General features: G+C 40.4%; 1 long non-coding RNA gene across 5 annotated transcripts; it reads left to right on the top strand.

The window, feature by feature from the left end:
- On the top strand, positions 1-21,959 carry LOC123986773. Of its 5 annotated transcripts, none has more exons than XR_006828972.1 (5): positions 12-464; positions 3,760-4,481; positions 5,645-5,733; positions 13,083-13,179; positions 21,353-21,959. It is a non-coding gene; the product is annotated as an uncharacterized LOC123986773 (long non-coding RNA). The 5 variants fall into 5 exon arrangements; XR_006828973.1 differs by lacking the exon at positions 21,353-21,959 and adding an exon at positions 18,301-19,441; XR_006828971.1 differs by lacking the exons at positions 13,083-13,179; positions 21,353-21,959 and adding exons at positions 17,527-17,585; positions 18,301-18,722.
- The last annotated feature ends 2,425 nt before the right edge of the window (positions 21,960-24,384 follow it).

The following is a 24,384-nucleotide window of genomic DNA, read 5'->3' as shown; positions in this document are numbered from 1 at the left end:
AGTGTTTAGGACTGTACGTTAGTAACCGTTATGCTCCTCTGCCAATAGCTAGCTAACGTTAACGTCCGTTAACGTTTACCGTTATTATCGTTATGCTCATCTGCCGCTAGCTAGACGGTAACGTTAACCTCTATTAACGTTTAATGTTACCGTTTATAACGTTATGCTTCTCTGCCGCAAGATAACGTTACACGGCACGTTAAGGTCTCTTAACTTTAAACCTCTTTGCGTCTAATGTTCGAGGCTGGCTGGCTTGACCGAAGTTTCGGAGTCTTTGATATGTTAACTTGCCCGTATCGTCGTGATTTAAGTCATCTCTTGTTAATTTTTTTTTCAGTTTGTTGTCTGTTGGTGTAACATAACTTTTTGCGACGTCTGTGCCTTCTCCTGGAGTCTTTTCTGGCTGTTGGACGGATGGACGGTGAAAGCTTTGGTGAAACGTTACGGTGGTTTAACATCAAACGGTGAGTAATAACGTTAATGTTATGTTAAAATCAACTCAATTACCCGACGTTAACAGTGGTTAAACAGACGAATATAAGATGTAGGGCTCTGAACTTCAAGAAGTTACTGTCAAGAAAGCAGCAACGTATTTAAAGTTATGCAAACAAGATAATTTATCTGCATAAACGCTGTAACGTTATAGATTTTATCACCATGTCAAAATGCACAGAAACCAGGGTAAATCTGGGTTCGGTTGTGGTTTGCCGACTTGTGCTTGCAGTCACACATGCATTGGAAACAAAAAGCCATACAAACATTACGTGAGATGTAACGTTAATATTAGACCAGCTCAAATGGATGCAGTGATTCCAGCCCGTGGCTCTTTGCTGCCCCCCCACCCCCGCCCTCCCCCATCTGTGTAAGTTAACTTACAGCTGCTACTATCTAAAAATAAAGGCAACAAAAGGCCACCCAAAATAACATAAAAACTAAACAAATTGATAGGGAATATAATGCCTTGTGGTTACAAGAGATGTTGAGAAGTTGTTTTTACTGTCTTTGCTTATGAGGTTTACAAGGCCCATACCAGTGCCACTCTCTTTTACTTTCAAGTTAGCTTGTGCTGTGTTGACTGTAGTGTTGTGGTGGCCTTGCACTGTCTCTCATATCTGGGCCCTGTTTCAGAAAGTGAGTTTTCTGCAAACTCTGAGTAAGTTAAGCCTGAGATGAGGGAAACTCTGGGTTTTCCGTTTCAGAGACCGAAATCTGATAAACCCTAGATCAGTAACCCCGGCAACTTACACTGTGAACTTAACCTCTTCGGGAGGAGATTTCCTTCAACAAACGCTGACGCCTATTTAAAATGAATGTGATGGGCTATAGGAGAATTCCAGTACTTTATCATTCATTAAGGAAATCCCAGTGTGGTAAATGATTGTGCAACGCTAAATAAAATGTAATAATATTAATGTAGCCTATTGATCTTTCCTCTACTCCTGCGTTTTAACATAAATAGCCTATCACGGTCCGCGTCAGCAGCCTTCATATTTATAGCTCCACCCAATTAAAATGGAGGCTTTATTTACCCTTTGCCATGGTGAGTATCGGAGCTCCGTTGATGATGGCTTTTTTTAATTACTGTGCACGAGCTTCTATCAGTTTCAACATACTCAGAGTTGACTGAACTAATTCTGATCAGCTGTTTTGAAACCGAAAACTTTTCCCACCTAAGGCTAAATCAATTTAGAGGTCAGGGTTAAGCTCAGAGTTTGTAAAGCTTGTTTTTTGAAACAGGACCCTGGTCATTGTGTCTTGTGGAACATATATGGCAGGGGTCAGCAAATAAGTCTGGCTTCGGGCCAGATTTATTTCAAGCTGTTACATGGCGGGCCAGAGCATAGTAAAATTATTTGAAATGCTTGGATACTCGTGTGCACGTTTAGCTCAGTCGGTAGTGTGCGGGACTCCTGGGCCCTGTGTCTAGGTTCAAATTGACAGTAAGGTTTTTAGAGGTCTATTTTACATTAATAACATCTCACTCATTTCATATTTAATGAAATTATGTCCAAACACATGACTATATGCAGCTAATATTAAACTCACTTTTAAACTACATTTCTTTGTTTCAACTGCACCGCAGTCATTCTCACTCAGAAATATTCAAATCATATCCAACATGATAACTACCATATGGATGGTGAACAGATCTGGATGGAGCGGGACATTTACAAAAGGTTTGATGGGCTACAGCAAATTTTTCAAATGTTGAACTCATTGTTCTGCATTAACAGGCATGATTACTGACGACTTAGTAGCCTGCTTAAAATAAAAGTTAGAGACTTACTACTATGTAGAGCATTTTTCTTGCACAAACAACAACCCCAAAATGAAACAGCTGTAACTGGAATAATATTATAATAGTGGTAAGCTATAGCTATATACAATATACTTTTATATGAAATTATAATGAATATAGTAACGTCATATAAATAATATTAGGGCTGCGCGATTAATCTAATTGCAATCACAATCGCGATGTCGTCACGTGCGATTACATAACCACAAAAAAGTGTGCAATTTAATCAGACAGAAATGGTGTGTGACGCTTTCTTGTCTGTATGCGCTGCAGTCTGCTCATTATCTCCGCCCACACCGGGTTCTCACATGTGCCTTTACAAACAGATAAGCCTACGTGCAATCAGAAAAATTCTTTCTGAACAGTGTGCATGCAACTTTTAAGACAACAACCTACCGTAACCCCCACCCCACCGCTAATTGTTCAAAACATAGTCGGACTCGTCACCGGAGCAACGAGAGATATGCCGGTGCTCCGGTCACTCTGTGACAGAGACAGATACATGTTGTTGGCAGCTAAAGCGGTAAAGCAGAAGAAAACGGGGAGAAGATAAGGAAGGTTTAGGTTTGGGTCACTGGCCATTTAACATTAGCTGTGTGAGTTCCTTTTGTTGTGCATGTCCAACTTTTCATAAAGCCGATGTGCTTGTCAGTGTCCTTTTTTGTCAGACTAGTAGTAAAATCAGTCAATTTATTCTCTTCAGCTTTGCTCCCTTCTGGCCTATGTTTGTTATGTTGTGTTTATACAGTGGTTGATGAAAGTTATTACAAAAAAATGTGTTTAGTTTTACAGTCTCAAAATCAATTTATAGTTAATGTAAGTTAAAGGAGCGTTGTGTAGTTTTAAGTGGCTTCTAGCAGTAAGGTTGTCTATAACATGCTAACATTATCTAGTTTGAACCAACTAAAACACAAAATCGCACTGTTTCACATGATTTGCAGTAATGTTGTGCACATAAATGTCATAGACTTTGTAAGACAATGGATTTTCGCAGAAAATCCGACCAGACCTTCACAAAACAGTAGGCCTATACAGGCTGTTATAGGCAACTTAGAAAGTTGGTGGATGCCTCACTTTTTAGGTGAGGTTACAAACTGGTCACATATAGGCAATAAAAATGTTATTAATATATTTAAATTCCTTTTAAAAACTCCACAATGTCCCTTTTAAAGGAATGTTGCTGACATGACCGGTTATAGCTTAAAGTGGCGCGTCAGTCTTAAAATATGTTGTAGAGGTCTTGAAAAAGGTCTTAAAAGGTATTGAATTTTTTATTCCTGTATATACCCTGTACTGGAGCAAATCTGATAGGACTGTATCAGAAATAAAATGTTTGTATAGCAAGGTATTCATCTACTCCTGTGGTAGTGGATATTTCAGCTTTGGGTTTATACACTCTTTTAAATGTCTGAACAACGCATGCAATTATACAATAAAGATTTTTTTAATTCTTCACACAGGCCATGAAGACCATACATCTTACCAGCTTGACAACTCTCCAGCTGACTCTTCATCTTAAGGGCTACAAAGCCATGTCACTATTTACATCTGACTGGGTGAGATCGTATGAAGTCTGGTGGGAGAAAATGCCACTAAATTTGCGACAATGTGTCGCACAAGGCCAGTGACCCATGAAGCAGGAGCATTTATCTATGATGAGAACGATTATGGACTCGATCCGAGATTAATGCTTGAACCCTACTAGAAGCCACTGTTTGCTGTCACATATGCTTGTAAGAGCTATGCCATCACCAACCCCCACACAGCAATGATAAACTCAAAGAACAGTGGCTATTTCTTCACATGAAAAGATTTCTGTGATCACTTGAAAACACTGACTGGGATGGATGTTAACACCAGAAGGAAAGAAGATTGAACCCTTTTTTGAATGCGACGATTTTTATATATAGCGTAAAATAACTAATCACAATATGGAATGTTGTAAGATTTTCTTCAGACAAGAATCCCAAGTGAATGAATCCAACGGACTTTGGTGTGTGAAGTGACATGACATGTCTCAACTATTGGATTGATTTCTAGAAAATGTTATGTTTTGCAGGCATTGGGTCATAAACCAAATCCCTTTCAATCTCAGCTCACTTAATTGATCTGTGCTTGCTGTACCATCCTGCAGGTACCTTCTGTGGTCTTTATCCTGCCATCACTCTTCACATGAACACAGGTGTCTCCTTGTACTTTGAATAAGTAAATGTTTTACAATTAAAAAGCATATTGTAAGGACAAATGTTCATGTTGTAATCTTTTTGGGTGAAATATGTGGTTTGCAGTGCTGTCCTGAAAGTGGATTGTGAGTTAAAAAAAGGTTTTTAAATGTGGATTTTGTTTAATGGAAGTTAAGAAAAAGTAAGTTAAGAAAAACATACAGTAAATGAAAGTACTGTAAATGACAATACAGTAATAATACTGTAAATAAATGAAAATACAGTAATACGTGAATGAAAATACAGTAATGATACTGTAATTGAAATTACAGTAACGATACTGTAAATCAAATTTTTTTTTTTTTGTCAAAATTTACAGCAACCTTTTTACAGTGTGTGTAATCAAACATGTCTTAATGACAGTATGATCTCCCCACATTTCATATGACATCTGTGTCCTCAGCGGTTACCACAGCCCTCTCAGTCAACATACTTAACCTACTATCTGCGCAGCAAACCAATCCATTTTCAGGAGGCACAAATCTAAATCCTGCAAGAAAAAATCTCCACTTTCACTCCATTTATAACTTTTGCTCCATCTTCCTCATCCACAATCCTGGCAGGAAAGGTAGGGCAGAATACAGTAAAAAGAGGGGGGAACAGAGACCATCTCATCCTTTTCCTTTTTATCTGTCAGTCAGGCTGTTAATTAGATGGGAGAGTGTTTTGATGAAGGCACATTCCCTGGATGTTCAAGCTATCAGTTTGGTACAATGGGGCCAGGAGCACAAGCCGTAGGGGGTGAGTGGGAGGTTGTGTGTGTGTGTGTGTGTGTGTGTGTGTACATGCAGGGGGATCTGAAGCCTTGTTAGATTGAAGACAGAGACACAGAGAGTTGGGAGGAGGTTGGAGAAGTAGCGACGTGATCAGAGTGAGAATTCTGGGTGAATTTACAGCGAAGATGCGGCAACATAATTATTTTCCGCTTTCCCTCTTTCTTTCTCTTTCCCTCCTCTTCCTCCTGTCTTTGTTCTGTGTTTGCTTTGAGTTAGTTGTGGCTTAATATTTCTGTGTTGTATCTAACATCAAAATTGCTAACTGGCTACTTTTCCTTCTCATTTCTTCTGGCTCTCTCAAAATGAGGTCTTCTCACACTGTGCATTTGTCTTGTCTATTTTCTCAGGCATATGGTGTGAACACTTGGCTCTTATTGTCAGCCATATGGTATGAAAAGTTATTAAAAAGAAGACTGCGCTGGGAAGCTCTTTGAAGGTATGACAGATCTTTCTATAAACATCCAGTCTGTTCAGTCATAGCCACTCCAAAGTTGTTTGGAAGTGAAACGAGTAAAGGCATTAAACTCAGCATTCAGTGACCCATTCACAGTTGATTTTACAGAAAAAGCTGGACACTTTGGCAAATACGTATATTGGAAAATTAGATGAGAAGATTCATATCAATCTGTCCGTTAATTATAAATGTACAGCCAGGAGACAGCTTTGCTTAGCATACAGAATGGAAGGAGGGAAAAAAGGCTAGCCTTCCAGCACCTACAAAGCTCACTCATTAACATGTTACATCTTCTTTGTTTAATTTGTACAACAACTGAAGTGTAAAAACAACAGTTTGTGGTTTTATGGGGGTTATGTGTTTAACTAATTCTTGGATGGGTGCAGTAACTTCTTGTCCCCCGTGAGATTGCCAAGCAGCTAGCTCAGACGACGGAAGGTGGCGCCACGGTAAATCCACAAGCTGTCGTTTTTTTGTACAAATTAAGCAAACAAGATATAACATCTTCATTAGTCAGCTTTAGAGGTGCTAATAGGCAGATTTTGTTCCCTTTGGAGAGAGCCAGGCTAGCTGTTTCCCGCTGCTTCCGGTCTTTACACTAAGCTAAGCTAAGCTAACCGGTCTCTGGCTCCAGATACATATTTAATGGACAAATATGAAACTGCTGTCGATTTCCCAGGAGGGAATGGTAACTTCAAGTTAGTTTACACTTTAACTACCTTTCCGTTATGGTTACAAAAACAGTGTGGTTGCAGTCCCTTTCTTATTTTCTAAGAACAAAATGAATCTCTTTTCTCTCGATCTAGGTGGCCTTGTCTGTCACTGAAACCAACCACAGTACCAGTAGCACGCAGGCAGACCCAGTAAATCGCTAATTCCCCATTACAACCCATATTTCTGGTTTCTCATCATCTAGTCTGCCTGGCTTCCTTATCAGCCTACAGAGCTTTTCATCTGCATCTCTGGGTCTCTGCCACGCCACCAGGTTCTCGTTTAGCCTCCCACCCTGGGAGCGGAGCTGTTTAGAGGAATTATCTTTCATCTTTGTGGGTGGACATTTGGATCTGGGCGGAAACAATCTCTGAGAGTGGAGGTTAGATGTAGTCAGAGGTTATTAGTTCACATGAGCGTATATAGGAATATTTGAGCTTATAGGTTTGAGTTTTTAGTTTGATTTTCTGGAAGGGTAACTTTTAAATCCTGTTTGAAATCCCCCATTCACATCGGTAATGTCAATATGATTAGCAGATTTAAAATAACCTAAAACCTTCCACATCGTTGTGGTCGTACCCAGTGTTGTTTGTCCGTTTTGCTCCCACACCACACTGAGTTTCAGAAGGAAGTGTTTAGTGGTGAGATCCAGATTTAAGACAAGGCTAAGCCAAGGATTTGAACTCAGGTTTTGTGAAGAGAACATGGAAAAAAATAGGTGGGACAATTGTACTGGCGCTGCAGCCTGGAGTGCACAGCCGACGCTTGGGACTTACAAGCTTTCTTTACTGTTTGGACCTGGTGACTGGGACCTGCTGGTGGGCACAAAAGGGCTTGGCTTTGGCCCTCATCTGCCCCCAGCTGAGGTACTCTGCGGGCACTAATTCTCTTCTGTCAACCCCTGTCAACCCCTCCTCATTACACCACTTACTGGGAAACCTCTGGTGTATACCTCGGCACAAAAATGGGACAATACCTTTGTGGAATGTGAAATAACAACAATGCACTGTGGGAATATTACACAGGGCCTGACAAAGGAGGTGGACTGTTCATTAGAAATAAGAGATTTGCGGTGCTTCCGGCCAGTGTTGAAAACCTGTGGAAATTTCTTTTTTCAGATTTTGTGAAGAAAAGGGTAATGTAGATCGGTGTGCTCAGTAGAGATACTTTTTTTGAGCAAGGTTTGCGCTATTTTTTTCTATTCAAATTTTTTTTACTATAAAGCATTATATCACACAAATGGTGTATGTTTATGTATATGCGTCACGTTCCACGTGCGTTCCACGTGTTTCTTCATGTTCCTGATAAGACATGCTGTACCCGCCCCAGCCAGTGATCAGCTTGTTGGTCTGAACTGTAGGCTAACACTTTCACCAGCCACACACTCTTGTCATCACTTCCCTCCCTCTACTACAATCAGCCCTGAATGCTTCATAAGCTGCCAGGTGACGCCTGTCATCAGGTAGATTTAGAAGAGCGGGAAAATTACTGTTTTTGTGATTGTCTGTTACTTAATAAAACAAACAATCTCCCAAGTAGCGGCCTCCGCTTTCCTCACCTCCTAACCCAGACTGCTCATTTCACAGACTTAGCAGAACAGTTCCAGTTTGTGTATCTCTATGACCCAAAGCTGTGTCTCTGTCTGTGGCTGATTTTGGAGGCCATTTTTGTGGCTTTACCTCCCTGCTGCGTTTGCAGGACTTTGAAGCTGAGTCTGGGGAATGAGAGATGATCTCTGATCTGACTCCTCTGCTTTTCCCCTCCTTCCTCCTTTTTTCTCCTGTTCTAACGCTCCCCACAAGATGCAGCTGGTCTGTGAGCCCATCCCTCCTCCAGCAGAGCAGTAAATAAATCCCCTCTCTCTACTCTCCCTCGCACTTCCTCAATCTATCTTTCTCCTTTCCTTTCTCTTATCAGTCCAAGGAACATGTCTTTCTCCCCTTCTCCTTGCTGATTTGCCTGACAAGTTGTCAACAGGCCCGGAGAATAAAGTTTTACACACTTTAGAAGTGGTTATAACTGAGGTAAGGATGTGAAGTGGGCTACAGATCATTAATGCAACAATAGTGGAGCTACATATTTATGGCGTACACCACAAAAGTGAAAGGCAGTATTGTGAAATGTTGGGAGCAGCACTCAGGCACTCATGACTATAACTAGTAGAATAGCTGAACTTGCAAAGATGTGGGTGAATGAAACTGCCCTTGACCTTGCCAACATATTATCTATCCTAGTAATGAAACTCCAGGGAGGAACATATTGTATATAATGCACTCCTTGGTGTGTTATGTTACAGTAAACTTGAGACTTGAATTGTTATGTGAATATCTGTGGTCACATCCATATTCATGGTGTTTTACAAGAAAACCATATCTTTCTGTTCAATTATAGGTTTATTTAGTCATTCTTGTACACTTATTTGCATGTGCTGCAGTTTACAGACACAAATCACAGAGCTGCTAGTGTCTCAAAAATCTCTTGAGTTATTATTTGGTGGGTGGTGTAAAGTCACCATGGTCGGGGATGTGCTCTACAGCAGCCTGGCGAAGGCAACCACACTGGGCCAGGCTGTCTTGCTAGGGTTGTAAGGAAGGGGACCTGTAGTTTGTGTAAAGGTCTAAATATTTTTCCTACTTTTTCCTTGCAATGGAGCCAATGTACAGGCCGCCGTGGCTAACCTCCACCTGTGGTAGTGAAAGCCAGATTCTGCTGATGAAACCTTCTCTAAGACAATGCAGCAGCCCCCGAGCAAGGCAAGGAAGGAAGAATTAACAACACATCCTCCACACAAAAGCCTTGACCTAGGTCATCATATCATTACACACATAACACATCCGTTTATTCAATTAGGCCTGGTTAATATGTCACTGTGAGTCAGAGGGCTTCATGTGCTTTTCAACACTCTCTGGCTCACCTATAGGCATGTTTATTCACATGGACGACCAACAATGATGAGGTAAGTGAACTTGATTCCTGAAAAAGGTGCTGTGATTGCAAAGAAAAGATTCAAGATGTGCCCTTGTTCAGCGTGGTCTTTTGACCTCATCGAGGATGTTCTTGCTGAGTGTTGCAGACAGACAAAATGCATCGGCGGTTTGTGGTCGGCGGACCGCAGCTCTACTGGCACAATTTAAATCCTGTGTCTCCTCTGCTCTCTCACAGAGAGAGGCACAATTGTGGTCATGCTTCCCCCATCTTGAAAGGATAAGCCTAATTAAAACATCTTAATTACAAAACTAGAAACAGCCATCATAAAGTGGGGGGGGGGGGACATGCTGGGGCTCAGCACAAACTCTTTCACCCATCCCCTTGAGGACAATTCTTGTCATCAGTAACTATCCTCAAAAATAAAAAGGCTACATTTCTCTGCGTGGTTGATGCTTTGAAAGATTTTCTGTTTCTTTGTAAATCGGTCAACAAGCCCATTACAAGTACATTTTTAAAGATGTAGCATTTGAACCCTTCTTGTGGTTTAGGTAATATTTGCAAATACAAGCATGCAACAAGTCCCTGGATCACATATCTATTCATGTGTTTGAGAGAGAAGTTGGACTTTCTGTTAAAAAAGGTCTGGAATTCAATGATTGGCAGGGGGTTTGATAATGACAGAATAGCAGCCCATATTTATTTTGAGGTTGTAAACATGTAGAGCTATGGAATGTCTTGCATATCCCAAACAAACCATCTTGGGTTTGCAAAGATAGAGCTAGGGGTTGAGTCTTAAACATGGACAGTTTGATTGGTACCAGGTGATAACACTTTCATGAGTCGACTATGCTCCTTCAACATTTGCCTTTCATCTTCCTGTTAATATGATTACTGTTTTAACCAAGCTTGTTCCAATCCTGTCTGTTTTTTAAATTTATGCTTTTCTTGTCCTGTGTTTAATGTCTGAACAAACCCCCAAATACAAGTCTTGCAGTGAATTGTTACCAGAGCAGCAAACTTGTAATGTGTCATATTTCCGAGTAAGATCCCTTAAGGGCGTGTGTGACGTGTGGGGGAATTGCCAGCTGATAAATGAGGGCAGATGCTGAGATGAATATTTGGATGTGGTCTGATCATCCACCTGGCCATGAGGCCATTGACCAGACATATCAAATGGAAGGGAAACAGGAAAACAAGAACCAGTGTATATCAAACAGACCTAGACTATTTAGTCTATTCCATAACTTCCCAAGGACTTATTGATAACACTGAGCACTGCAGCAGGAACCACAGCATTATTGGCAACATTTAAAGTTGGCAACAGTGTGTGTTCATGTGCATTCAAGCTCGTTTTCATATATCCTTTTCCTGCAGTCAGTGACATTCTTGTCTCTACTTTAGTGTTTTGATAATTTAAGTTGACTTATGTGTAGTGCCTCAATTCAAAGAAAGCGCTCTGTCCAATCTGAAAGCCATCTCATATTAGATAGGCCAAACCAAAATCCTTTGTAGTGAGCAGAGCGAAATCAGAATATTGTCATTCAGCGTGTAAACCATTCTTGTTTATTACCAGAAAGATGATGAGAAGAAACTGACAGTTTAAAGCAATAGTTAGACTGGGAAATATGCTTATTCACTTATTGCCAAGGGTTAGATAATAATATACAATACCACTCTCAGTTCTGTCCATTAAATATAACAGCCAGTTAGCTTAGCTTAGCACAAAGACTGGAAACAGGTGGGAAGAGGTAACCGCTTGCCTAGCTTTGTAACAAGCAGTCCACCTACCAACACCTCCAGAACTAACTCATTAAAACAATTATATTTTGTGTGTTTAATCCAGAAAAAAAAAAACAATGGATCAAAACGTCAGGTTGTGGTTTGAAGGGGTGTTATCTGCTGAACTGTTTCTTGGCCAGGAGCAGTGACTTCTTGATGTCCTGTTGTTAGTGTGACATTACCAGGCAACCGGCAGAGACTTTGGGGAGTGACGGCTCCAATCCAAGAAAATAGTTTGGATGTTGTTAACTGCTGACAGAGCCAGGCTTGGTACAGTGGAAACTGAGCCGAATTTACATTCCTGCTGTTACCTGTGCTACATAAATTCTCTTACCAAAACAACAGAATAGGTTGGACAGCACCTTCCAAAATGACCCATTTGTACAAAGTTTGAAAGTTTTTCATTTGCCACCTCCATAGGATTTGATTAAATTTAGGCAACTAAAACTACTTCATTAAGGTTAAGGAATGGTTGTTGTAATGGTCAAAATAAACCAGTGTTTACTGTCTGACTCTTTGTATGCCCAACCACTCACCTTGGTCTCCTCCCTGTAATATGTTGTGCCGGTACAACGTCACTCTACCTTCACGGTTTGCTTTTGCCAGGAAAGGACTACACGATATCAGTGCAATAATAGCCTTACCTGAAAAATGAGAATCTGGTGTGACGATTGCTTGTTTGTCATGCAGTGAAGACAACCGATGCAGCATCTGGCAGGCAGCACAACATCCCAACAAGTCCCCCAAATTAAAAGACAAAATATGTGGTTTATAATTGCCCTACAGAACGATACATGAGCGTCTTCTGATCTGACACCTCGGTATGCTATGGTTAAGGTTTGGTTTGGTTCTGACACAAAAACGACTTTGTTATAATTTGGAAATGATCGTGGTTAACGATGGTTAAAAGAAACCGACATGTTTTCTGTGCTCTGGTGGATGTGAAGTGGTGAAATAATCTGAAACAAATCAGATTCTTTCTGCTTTCTCTGACATAACACAATTTTTCTCAGACTTCCAATGGCTCGATGCAAAGCCACAGACTGCTTTGAAAAAACATGTTCTTATTAATTGTGTGAAAACTCCCAATTCCACTACTGGCTGTGTTAACTCGGGTAGCATCGTGATGTAGAGGCCTAATATCTCAGAATGCAGCCTTCACAATGAATACTAGGTATTACAGGAATGGTTGAAATGACAGAATGCTCGATTGTATTTCTCAACCAATACTGGAAGTATCTGAAGTTTCTATAAATGTAATCAACATTCAAGATAACTTAAATAAATAAATTAGTTTTCTAGAAAGGCCAAACTCCCTTTTCACTTCCTTTTTGTAAATTTAAAAAAGTCATCTTTTTAAAAAGACATGTTCTACCATATAAATTTTACAAATCAGTGTCTAAATCACCCACAGACATGAAGTGTATTTCGCCCTCAGCTGTATGTTGATCCCACAACACTATTGCCTTTCAAAGGACCGGCTGAATGTAATTAACTATTTACTCAAATATTGTATCAAAGTACAAATTTGAGGTAGTAGTACATTATCTAAGTATTTCCATTTTGTGACATTTGTTTCCCTATTGTCTCCCTCCTATGTTCATTCCTTCCCGCCTGATTGCCATCCTTCCTCCTTTTCTTCCTTTTCTTGTCAACTGATCTTATTTATTGTATTTACATATGTACAGTAACCCTAACTTTAGGGCACATTAACTATACTGAGATCTAAAACAGTGGAAGACAAGAAGGCAGTTGCATATAAACAGTTTCAGACAAACAAGCAATATGCCTTCATCAATCTTCATTCTCAAAATACATCTAAAAAGCCACAGTAAATAAGTAAAGCAACTGGACAATAAATCTGTGTTGTCGGACAGGATTGCACAAACTTGTGTTTTTGGTTTTTTTTGCAGATTGTATTTCCTGTAGAGCTTCCCCTGCATGTCAGAGGAATGAAAGCAGAGGAAAGAGAAGGAAACATATTTTATAATAAGAGATGACTTGTCCCAAGTGAGTCTTCCATTCTTTCCCCTAAAGGGCTTTGAGGACCCCCCGTCCCCTCAAAATCACAGATAGATAGATAGATAGATAGATAGATACCAGTCAACCCTATAGCAAGACAAGAAAAACAATGTAATGTTGGATTACTTTGTAAAATCCTAGATGTACGCATGTAAGAACCTACAGCATTTTCTCTGTTCAGTAATCAAAGACATTTCTTGACATCATAAAGACATAGGTACCAATGGTAACCAAACTCTCTTGTGAGGAACTTTCTCAGAGATTACACTGTAGCACCAATTTAAGGTTGAACCTCAGTTAAATCTCCATTTCTTTTCTCACCGTGTGTATGTTTTTGTTTTACCATGTTCGTGGAGTCCAAACACCGGGATTTACTATTTTTGTGGGGACTGACCTGCTTTGTGGGGACCAATAAGCTGGACCCTACAAGTTTAAAGGGCTGTTTGAGGGTTAAGACTTGGTTTTAGGGTTCAGGTTAGAATGAGGTTAAGGTTAGAGTAAGCGTTAAGTTTAGGCATGTAGTTGTGATGATTAAGGTTAGGGAAAGGGGCTAGGGAATGCATTATGTCAACTAGATGTTGCCGTAAAGACTGCACACACTCGTCATTCTCACACACACACACACACACAATTATACACATTCACATCTCTCTGCAGTGGCACAGCCAGTCGTATTCCCCTAAGTGCTCTCAGTTCTGACTCTCCATTATATTTTGTTTTACACGCCATATGGCTCAGCTCTTACCCACTTATGAGCTCATCTCAAGTCCATTCACAGCTTTCCTAGAAACACTGCCATCTCTCTCTTTCTATCTCTCTCTCACACAGACAGACAGACAGACTATCTCCCTGAGAATGACAACACAGCAAATCATATTAATAGAGATAAGCATTCTTGCTGTTTGAGGATTTAAACTCAAGTCAAACTCTAAATATATTAGCCATTTTAGGAGAGAGAAGGTTGGTTTATTATTGTGTTTGCCCCACAAAATGTCTTAGCCTTTTTATAGAGCTTCCGGTAAAAGTGTCACAGTATATTTAATGAGATCAACAGCACTTGGAACAGACATTTAACACACTATTTAAGGGAACCGCTGGTTTAACTCCGTGTTCAAATTCAGTGACATAACTGTGTCACCCTTTATTTATTTTTTTTGTTTGTTTTTTTTAAGTTTGCCTCAGTATCCTAAGCAAAGAGGTAATAAGATCGCTAGTATTAATAATAATAATATTTATATTAACAGTATTATTATTATTACCCCGCGACCCTGCACGCAGGATAAGCGGTTCACGATGGATGGATGGATGGATTATTATTATTTCTTTTGTGTCTAAAATTGGCACACTCTTTTTCTCCTCAAAGAGAAGAAGAATTTGCATCTCTGAGATGATCGTGATAGTCATAAACAAAAGAGGCGCCGTTGTGCTATTTGACGACCACATCTGGACTTAGGACAGATTAAACAACTCGAATATGACCTGAGCTGGAAATGATTTGTTCATCGGCAGTGTCGTCACTCCTGCCAAGAGGCAAGGGGGGCGGGCTGAGGATGGTGGTGATTTTGGGGTGGGGGTGGGGGTGGTGCAGGCGGTGATGATTCCTGTGAAAGGATATGGCGAGTATACAGAGTTCCTCTGGCCTTAAGATTTGGTTGTGTAGTAGAATGTTACTTGGTTGTGTTTGAAGATGTAATCTCGCATTTGATTTCCATTCAGCGGGGCAGGATGGGAGGGTGCCGGTCCCTGCTCCCCTGGGCTGCCACATCCAACCCGTATCAGGCTCTCTTATAAACACTGATTATAACACTGGAAATGGCTAAAAGCTCATGCTGACAAGGTCCAGCAGGACTGAGTGACACTAAAGAAGACGAGCCTAAAATGTAATAAAAGTCTGTAATGCACATCTGTGATGGTTTTAACTGAAGTTCATGTTGTAAGTCTCTTTACAGATATATTTGATCTGAAATTCTCTTTATTTTCTATTTTGATAGCACAGGTAACACAGTTTCAGCTGAAAAGGATGAATACAAATGAAGCAATTATTCTCCTCCGTTATTATTATGTTAAAAGGTATTTATATGTGCAAAAGAGAATAACGTGTCATATGGTGTTGACATCATCCAAATGTGAAGTGCAAAACTGTGCTTATCTCAGCATCGAAAACAGATGCCACAGGTTCAGAGGGCACTGCGGAGTTGATTTCAGCAGTTTCATAACAACCAGATAGAGAAAGGAGAATGATGTCAGTATCTGCAGCCCCACATGGAGCCTGTATGGAAAATACTCAATCTGCTTCACTGATTGCACTACAGCACACAATAATACAAAACTGAGATGTGTTGTTTCATCTGGAAGCGTTTTTCAATTTTCTCCTATTCTCCTGTTTCAACGCAACGACTGACTTTCATACTTACAATGTCAGATCTCTGGGGGGGGACGACATAATTATTGTTATAGGCTGGAATATTGTTTGTTAAAATGATCACAGGCATTTCTGAATAATTTGGACATTGTTTCTGCATGATAACGTGTTTCTGTAACATTGTTTCTGTATGATAACTGGGAAATAATTCCAACAAAGACACATATGGCTGTTTGATGACTCCATGGTTTCGTTTAAAGCACACAAAGAGCTTTTCCGGGGAGATTCCATCAGATGTGTTGGGGAAAGATCTGTGAAAGTGCCCTTAAATGAAAATTTGAAAACTATAATTAGAGCATCATCTGTGGCAACACCAGAGTCACGATACACAAGTGCTGCGGTGGCCTCCCCTCGCCAAACTCCTGCAGATTTTCTGATTGAATAAGTAGTTGACAACAAAACATAAAAACATCTGAATAAATCCATTAAAACTTATTTAACTGACTCTTTTTTATGTCTGAGGGAAGCATAGCAAGCTGGGTAATTTTAGGGGGGTTGTTGAACTAGCTCATAACTGCCCTTTACCCTGCAGGGCACTTAGTTGGCTGCCTTATTAGATAAAAACAAAACCTGAAGGAATCACCAGGTTAAAAGCTCTAAACTAATGAGATGGAAATGATGTAATTAGATTCATCTGTTCATTTGATGGCCCAGGCCTCTTGTAGCCACTCGGGCTCTGTGGGGTTTATGGAGTGTAGTTTGCAAACAGTGGTGAGAGGTAAAGGCGGCAATATTCTGTTCTGCAGCACTCGATGTGAGCTCATGTTTTGTGATATTCATTGTTTTCTCTTCAGCTTTGAATCACAATTATTACATGATTAATTCTGATCTATACTTAATGATTTTTTTAAAGGACATTGAACAGCAGTGTCTCTCCTAGCAACAGAAGAACTTTCAGACTTTCAGACCACCCTGACTTGCCAAGCAAATCAGAAATAATTTAAATATAAATATATCATTTTTTTTTTTATTAAAGTGATGAAATCTTTATGCAATTGCCATTTTAATATGATACAATTATAGTTTTGGCTTTATAATAATCCGCCCTGATTTCAACAGTGCTGAAGGAATTTGGCTGCAGCATCATGAAGTTATACTGCAGTCATTTTGTGAGTTTCAATTGTTGTGTTGTGTTATGGTTTTGAAGTAATTCTCAATTTGAGCGCTACAAAATGACAGGGTTTGTAATTTTGGACTCAAGGTTCAAGTTTCTACACTGTGTTTTTTTTTAAATGAAAAAATAGTGGATTCAAGAAGCAATTCAAATGTATGTGATTGTTACCTACAATGTATAATGAGTGGCAAAAGGTCAGTAGACAAGTTTATTTGAAAATGTCCGTGTTTTGGAGCACATCTGTCAGTTCTTATCGCTCACCAGCCTCTGTTGATTGTCAGTTAATAGCTGCCTGCGCTTTAGACTGACGAAATAGACTGACTTTATAAGTGGACTGGAGAGTTGAAGCATAAGTAATGACTATGTCAACTGCTGTATGTAAGATTTTGATGCTATAATACATGCTATATAAGGTTTATATAACAACGTGGGGCAGTGAATCAAACAGATGGCCCTTAACCTCCACATTTATGGGTTTGTTTGAAAGCAGTGTTGGTTCGATGGTACATTTTATACTGTATTCTGTGTTGGGCTCTTGTTTAACACCACGAAAATGATTAGATTACATACAGTACTTCTACATTCTCTTTTACATTTGTTGTTCAAGCTAAAATGTTTTAAAGTTTGCGGCAGTGCATTAAAAATAATGAGAACAAAAGTCCTGGTAAGGTATATACATCATTCTGGCTGCTAAATATGCAGTTGCCTTTGCCTGAGGCTGCTACCTGAGCAGGTCACACAGCTGGATGAAAGTTTAACTAATGCAATTTTATCTGCAGTGTGCATTATTGTTTTGCAGAGATCACCCTTTGGATTTAAACCTTATTGGCAAACATTATCTGCTCTCCACCATTCCAGGTATAAGTTATTTAAACATTTCAATAAGTGCTATTGCATCCTTGGACTCACCATTTCTAATTTTTTCTATTGCATTTGAAATCCCTGGAGATAAATGGCGCATGTCCTGTCAAATAGGATTTTCACCATTTCCCCCTCTTCTCCCTCTTCCACTCTCTTTTCCTCTCACTTTCATTATTTCCTGTTCTTTGCTCATCATAAACTGAAACTTAACAGAGCACCCTCAGTACCAGAAGATTTATTAGGAACACCCTCCTTGGCTTATGTCCTGCAGCCCAGCATAGTCCCGGCAGTGAGCTACTGAAACATTTGCCGTTCCTAGAGAGATAGGGCTTCCTGGAGGTTAAACACTCATCATATACTCCCAACACCAGCTCCCACCATCCTAATCAAATACCATGAATCCCCATCATGTACATACTAAAGATGAGTCATTAGGTTAAATGGGCAGAAAGCAGGAAAGAAAGAATGAAGGAGAGAAAGTGAAACCTGAGCGTTGACCTTGAGCATCCATATAGCTTTCTGAAAGAATAGATGATTTTAAAGGACTCTCTCAAACATCAAAAAGAGATGCTAATTGCTATGCGTGGAACCCATAAAAAGGTTTTATGAGTTAAAGTAATTCTGTCCACAGCATGACGACTAAATGAATGAATTTGTTGAGGTCCCTGCAGTATGTGAATCCACTTTATTTGTGCCTGTCCTCTTTCCTCAGGCGATGTAGAGAGCGGAGCAGTTGCAGATGGCTTGTTTCAGGAAACCACGGGCCCAAAAGGGATCCCTCTCTGCTGTGCATTTAGTATACAAACTACAAAGGCAGGCTGCGGTCAGCACACCCTTGTGAAAGGGGCTAAAATAGTGTCAGCAGGATGTCCAACAGACTGCAGGCAAACAGAAGAGAGAGCAGAAACGGACACGTGAAGGAGAGGGGAGCACACCGTGTGACCTACAGAGTCAACGTCTTTGATAATGAATGGGAATCACAGAAAAATAAATATTTAATCTTACTGACAAGTTCCCATAACTGAACTGTAATTGATGATGGATGTAGGTATTCAAAGCCATTTCAGATGCAAATACACTTCACCAGTTTTGACTGTTCGCTGTGAGCAGCGATTGTCCAATCATAGCTAAGCAACTGTAAACCATACCAAGCTTTAAACTACTCAATATTCCTAAACAAAGTTTTTGGGTTTCTACTAAGAGCGATATTCAGTAGGCTATACAAAGAGTTTGGATGGCTGTGTCTTTTCTTAGCTTTTCCAAAACCACCAAACGCAAAAACAAAAGTGTTAGGAATGGATTGAAGAGTCTCTGCTCTACTGTAAGTAGTTAACATTAGCATGCCTCATACTCACCTAGCATTACTTCCAAGGCCAAGAGTTAACATATAGCATTATTTTATGGGGTTACAGGTTATTTTACAAAAAGCTGTGTTCAGCCCTGCATGCTACTGTATCAGAGCTTAGGCTAATGGTAGCAGCTCTCTAGCGTCAGCTGGAAACATTACAAAAGTTAGTTTTCAACCAATTTAATGTTTAGCCAACCGTCCCGTCCAGTTGTTGCTGTCTCTAAGCCAGACATTGTGAAAGCCCAGCTGTGCATAAGTTGACCTTGCCATTGATTAGAAGCCAGCCCACATTTGAACACCATTAGTTGATTGTGGTATGTTTCGTTGCCGTCAAAACCTTGATTATCATACATTCAGATTACTTATGAAAATGGTTATTCGTTTACTGACTAATGTAAAAAACAGAGCCCTGCACCTCCTACACAGGCAGCAAAGCAACATTCTGCCTCTCCTAACTTGGTAGAATCACATGCTGTCTTAAACTTTTAGAATTGTTTTTGTGTCAAAGTTGGCATTCCTGTAATATTAAAACATTCTTCTACCGCTATTTTCCAGCCCCGACCTGAAAGGATGTGTGATTAACAATGAGGTGCCATGAGAGAGATGTGATGAATTTTCCCACCATTTTGGCTCACATGAATCTACTTTGACTCCTCCATGCCTCCAAACTGCCAGGTGCTATGTTCTGCTTGTTTCTGAGGAAATTTCTACACATAGTGGAGACATTTCTAAGATTCTTTTAAAGCATGACATGTTTTACTTTGATCCATATTAACTTAAGGATGCTTTATTTCTGGGTCAAAAGCAGAGGTCGGCTGTTATTACAGGTATAACGTGTGAATATATGAGTCAAAGGACAATTCACACCATTTCATATTGTCTGTATTTGATTTTACTCTAGTGGATCATTGTACCCTCTTACTCAACTTCTAAAACAAGCGGTATTTTTATAACAATGCCGCTACTCAGGTTAAATTACCATCCCTTCATTAACTTAAGTTAATGTGTGATGATGTGACCACAGCTATAGGACGCTCGATGCTTCAGCTGGATTGAAACTGAACCTCAGGGAACAAGTGGGAGTAAATGTGAAACACAGGACAGCGAGAGCTAGAATGGAGCAAGTGTGAGCAAAGCTGATCCTGTCAGCGTGCTTGCCTTCCCCTGTGTGGGTGCAGGCTCTTGTAATCATTTTTTATTTTTCTCAAACTGCATGGCCAGCCGAGCTACAAAGGCCATCGTAAAATATCAAAAATGACCCAAAGGCAGGGTCATGTTTCTGTGGTCTAACATTTTTCATTTTAGTGTAATAACATTGTAAAATCTTTAGACTTTAAATACAGTATGGCTGTGGGTTTTTTCAACATATCAATAACTTCTTATATGTCTCCCCTTACAGCAGAGAAATCCTGTCTACAGTACACAATTTCCTTCATAGACGAGTGCCCTCACTTTCTATCTGACTGAGGAAGGACTGTTTCCTGGGGATGTAATCTAAAGTAATCCTGTGATATTTGTGACATGTGATATTTCCTGTACCTCTGAAGCCATCCATTCTTAAACAGAAATGTACACAGAAGAAGAGGTTTGAATGGCCAAATGCCCACAAACAGCAATGAATGGTTGTCCAAGTCAATGCTACAGCATGTATAGTTTAGGGTTTAGATTTGTTCATCTGTCTTCTGGATTGTCCTTCCAAGCAGAATGTAAATGTACTTTATTATCACATAGCAAAATTCATCCTCTGCATTTTAACCCATCCCTGAAGTGGGCAGCTGTACAGCCAGGCTGAAGTTTGATCAGTCCAGGCACTGACTAGAGAACGTACCAGGTGGGGGAAACCAGAGCACCCGGCAAAAATCCACACGGATACAGGGAGAACATTAAACTCCACACAGAAGGCCTGGGCAACCGGGGTTTGAACCCACAACCTTCTTGCTGTGAGGTAACAGTGCTAATCACTATACCACCATGCCGCCATGAATGGTCAGTGAATTCATTGCTGATTTATAGGTTGTCAGTGTTGACTTCCCAAGAAGCACCTGAAGGCAAAAGCTACATCCATCCATCCATCCATCGTCAACCGCTTATCCTGCGTACAGGGTCGCGGGGGGCTGGAGCCAATCCCAGCTGACATCGGCGAAAGGCGGGGTACACCCTGGACAGGTCGCCAGTCCATCGCAGGGAAAATACAGTAGATTATCAAATCAAATAATATGTTGACATTAAAATGATCCAAAATGACACAGTGAAAAGATGTTGAGACTGACTACTGAAAAATGTATGTTACAAAAAAAAAAGAGAGTAAGAAAAACAGAGAAGTTGAAGCTGTTATGAATTTCAAAAAAGTGAAAAAATGCAACCAGCTGATGGAGTGGGTTGACATATTCTCCCAATCTCTTTCTCACTTTCACAGAGTCAAACCACATCCCGTGGCGGAGAGGCTCATCAGATCAAACCTCAGATTTTCCCTGCCTGGCGCGTTCAGATGATTTGATGGGGTGATGACAAGTGCAACAACAGAAACCGTCACTGTGAGACTAAAAATATTGCTTCATAGAGCAGCATACTGTAGATCCCCATCACGCATCCTATTCTCAATAAAGCACTGTGACTGTAAAAAAAATTGCTGTAGGAGAAGTATGGCCATATAATGACAAGTCTAGAAGTTTGCTACTTAACAGCGGGTACCAGTTGAAATGTCTAAAACTACTAGTTTCAGTTATAGCTTTGTGGTGTATTGGATATACTGTCTGTGAAAAGAATAGCTACGCACACATTCTGCCTTAAGTGATTATGGAGGTGACTCACACAAGCGTTTCCTTATGGAGTCAATAAGACGAGGCCAGACAAAGCTAACATGACATTGCTCATTGCTTCCCTTTATGTGTAAACAACAGACTGCATTTGAAATACTGCATTGCTTGATTGTTGTATACGCTGTCTGGATTTTGTTGAGTTTCCTAATAATAGTATAGAACACAGCACATTGGATTGTTTAGATGTTTTAGAACAAGGTTCCTGTGGTTCATCCATATTGTGAAAATTGTTTCTCATTCTTATGGCTGTAAGCAACTTTTTGCTGTAAACAAAAACATATTCCATGAATCTAATGTGAAAGATACTTTAACAATATAGGGGCTTTAAACTCTCATTTAATAAACGTTTCCTTTTTATTATTAATATATTCAAGTAGTATATGGGACAACTCCAAAGAGTTGGTGCATTATACCTCTATGTGGTGCAACCCTGAGACTTGCTCTTGTGTGTGTACATATTTTGGGCTTTGCACAGTACATATCTGTGCTGTCAGTCAAAGCTGTCACAGTGATTACTTGGTGCCATTCACCCTGCTGTGTTAAAACCATAATGCGATTATTTAATCATTAAATCAGATTTGGTGACAAAAAAAATGTCTTTGTTAAGTGATAATCCTAATTGGCTTCCCAAAGATTAGATTGAGACAAACAATGAACTCCAACCAGTTAAACGAAACCTCTGGTTGTCTACTCTCACCGGTGATGGAAATATTCCAGGTCACATGTTTGAAGCCATTAACCTCAAAATTTGTTAAAATGTTGTTTTGTGATAAGCATACAACTCATTTATCTTAAAACCCATCTAAGGATTAGTGATTCCTGCCTGCAGCTGACGACACTCATAGTGTCATAGTAAAATACTTTTTTGACTTTTTCCATTTAAACCAACTGTCTGTTCTTACAAGCCTTGTTTGTGGTAAAGATTTCCGCTTACATCCAGCTGGGGTCCTGGTGCACACTGCTGTGTGCCTGTCAGCTATGGTGAGCTTGCTGGCTCCTCATGGTCCCGACGACCCATTTACACAGTGGCCCTGTCAGCAGGACCCGGACCAGGATAATCCACAAGATCTGACAGCCACAAAATAGAGTCTTTGACCCAGAACACTAAACTATATCCAATATGACAAAGGGGTAGAAGGAGCAGAGGAGAAACAGATCTAACTGTACATCGATATGTGGGTTGAGGATGTAAAGATCTCTGCTGTGTAACTAAAACTGTGGTACAGTGCATACAGTTTTCAGATCAAGTGTCAATCAATACACAACAAAGGACAATAGGGGGAAATCACAGGGCAAAATGGTTCTTTGAAATCAAAAATTGTTTCTTCATTACATCCTGCCTTTATGCATTTTTAGAAATGTCTCACTTGATTTGACATGCAAACAGACAATGTCACTTTCACATGCATGGGGACATTTCACGTGTTCATGCATGAAAACCAACACGTGGTGAAAAAGCACATGTGCTTTGGACGTGAGTAAGCCTACACTACCCTTACCCTCATTAAACGTGTCTGTTTGGTACTACATGAAACAGCTGGAGTGAAGGGACTCGAGGATCTTGCATTTCAGCATTGGAAAACGGATAACCTTACTCCTCCCCGTGCAGCCCCTTACTCCCCTCTATTGTGCTACACTCAGTTTGTCACTCCAGCTGTGTTGTGTCCATACAAAAAGTCAGGTGGTCATGGGGTGTCACAACATCATTTCTTTCCACTTTCACATGAAGCTGAGAGTGATTATGTCATCATGCTGTCCTTTTGCTTTCAAGTGAGCTGACGTGCCGGGCTAGGGTCAGACTGCAAGCTGATGACATCAGAACCCTGAGAAACAAGATTGCTACCATACAATATCATTATCAAGGTGAGTCAGACTGGGATCCCCCACCCACCCACCCAACCCTACCAACTGCAGCCCATGACCTTCACTCATTGTTATAATTTTATGTTTAAGTGGAGGGAGAATAAGTCTCTTAGCCTAGTCTACAGTAAACAAAGGAATTCATGGAAGCACTGAGAGCTTTTTGGAACTCATAGGGCCACAGAGTGTGGGTCCCCTTAGTGTGTGGCATTCATTATGTCACACTGGTATCCAGGCTACACTACACTACACCTTGGATGACTTCTTCCTCCTCCTCTCTTCTATCTGGGGTCTGATTAATTTGGTCTCTGGCATGAAGTCTATTGTTGCCATTCCACAGAGAGCCAGAAAATCTGGGAAGCATTCTGATGTTGGAGGGACCTACTGACAGCTGCTGTACTACTTGGGCAAAGTCCAGAACCCTATCTTGTGGTCTGTGAAAGGTTCTCCAAAGCCCTAATTGCACTTCAGATGTTGAGTGTTGTTTTCACCCAGCTCTCACCCAACGTAAACTTGCACAGGACCATCTTAAAAGCCCATTTACAGAATCACCTCCCCTCCCTCCTTTCCTAGTAAAGCTCTCAGAGCCTGCTGTCTGCCTCTCCAATTTAAAGTCAGAGGGCATGTGACATAGCTTGAGTTCTGAACATATGTGCCCAACTGTCTGTTTGTGTATGGTTGTACGTGTATGCCTGCAGGTCTAAGGAAACCATGTGTCTCAGCGTCTCTGGATGTTTACCCAATTACTGCTGGAAGTCCAAGTGGTCCC

Source organism: Micropterus dolomieu, linkage group LG18 (genome assembly GCF_021292245.1).
Source record: "Micropterus dolomieu isolate WLL.071019.BEF.003 ecotype Adirondacks linkage group LG18, ASM2129224v1, whole genome shotgun sequence".
Taxonomy (NCBI): Eukaryota; Metazoa; Chordata; class Actinopteri; order Centrarchiformes; family Centrarchidae; genus Micropterus; species Micropterus dolomieu.
Note: the sequence above shows the minus strand (reverse complement) of the source record. Positions and strands in the feature narration are given on the sequence as shown.